General features: G+C 55.1%; 1 pseudogene; it reads right to left on the bottom strand.

The window, feature by feature from the left end:
* Positions 1-302: 302 nt before the first annotated feature.
* Positions 303-1,121, bottom strand: LOC142849022 (chromatin target of PRMT1 protein pseudogene; annotated as a pseudogene).
* Between the last annotated feature and the right edge of the window lie 312 nt (positions 1,122-1,433).

Raw genomic sequence — 1,433 nt, 5'->3', positions numbered from 1 at the left:
GGCGTATACAGCAGGTGAGGCAGAGACTGGAAAAAAGTTCTCCTCACAGGGCCAACGCATTCCTGCTTAAACCCAAGTCTGGGTGACTGGATAAACAACAAAACAAACTCAGGCGAATCAAGGGAAAATGGGGTTTATTTCACAGAGCATCGAAAGGTAAACAGAACAGGCGAAAGGCACCCACTGGTGGCAAGGGAGTCCACAACCCATGGTGTGAGTCCTTCCGGCCTCAGTCAGGGTCCTTCTCATGGGTGCTCAAGGCTATTTCTTCATAGGCACAGCTGTGGTGATTTCCCGAGAGTCTAAGAGGCAGGCAGGCAGGCTTCAGTTTCAGAATCTGCCTCTGCCATGTAGGCATCCAGCTCAGCATCCAGGCGTGCTCTAGTGTTGGACATGTATGCATCCAGTTCTTTGTCCAGCTGCTCCTTGGTCAATGCAGGGCGAGTGCGGGCACCTCTTCCTCGACCACGGCATCCAAAGTTCCCTCTTCCCCGACCTCCTCTGCCTCGACCACGGCATCCAAAGTTCCCTCTTCCCCAACCTATCACAGCCAGACTTCTACCACCGATTCTGCCACGACCCATAGCTGCACGCCCTCGGCCCCTTCTCCCAGGACCTCCACGACCTGGAACAGCACCACCTCTTGAGTCCATTTGTGGGGCAGCAAAGTCTTGTTCACCTCGGAGGAGCGGGCTTCGACCTTGGAATGACAACCCGCCCCTTGGCAGGCTTCTGGTGGCAAGTCCCCCACGTAGTCCTCCCCTTCCTCTTCCTCTTTCACTTCCTCGTCCTCGGCGAAAGCCTCCCTGGATTTTGGGTAGGCCTCGTCCTCCAATTGCTCCCCTGGACAGGTCACCTCTGGGTAGGCCTGAGGGAGCCTGGATGTTCCTCTTGTTACCCAGGCGCTGCTTAAGTTTTAATGCTGCCCGGACAGAGGGTCTATTCTCCATCTGCTGGGCCAGTCTTCTGTTTCTGGCGCTGCCTTGCAGCTGCTGCTGCAGCGAAGCCCGAATAGTCGCTGGCGTGGACTGTTTGTTCTCCACCAGACTAGTAAAGCGCTCATTTAGAGACAACTTGGGGGTTCTTATTAGCACCACACTTCGCCCTGACTGTGCATCCATCTTCAGGTCCTGAGAATCGAAGGAGATGGACCTCAGGGCTCCTCTCGCGGACGCTGTGGGCGGGTTTGCTGAATCTGAGCTGACAAGAACCACTCGGATTTATTTGCTGGGTGCTTGGGTTAGGCGCTTGCCTAAAGGGTATGATGCGAAGCTCACTCCTGGTCGCGTGGCTATCTAGTCCACCGACACTTCTGCTTGTCCGGCCCACCCTCTCCTTCCTTTCCTTTGTGCTAGTCCGTGCTGCCAATCCAGGAATCTCACAATGAGACTGTGTCTGAGAGAGGTCTCCACGCCTTTTTATATTCTCCTCTA

This window comes from Microtus pennsylvanicus, chromosome 4, assembly GCF_037038515.1.
Source record: "Microtus pennsylvanicus isolate mMicPen1 chromosome 4, mMicPen1.hap1, whole genome shotgun sequence".
NCBI lineage: Eukaryota > Metazoa > Chordata > Mammalia > Rodentia > Cricetidae > Microtus > Microtus pennsylvanicus.
The sequence above is the reverse complement of the archived record's forward strand: the minus strand, read 5'-3'. Positions and strand labels throughout refer to the sequence as shown.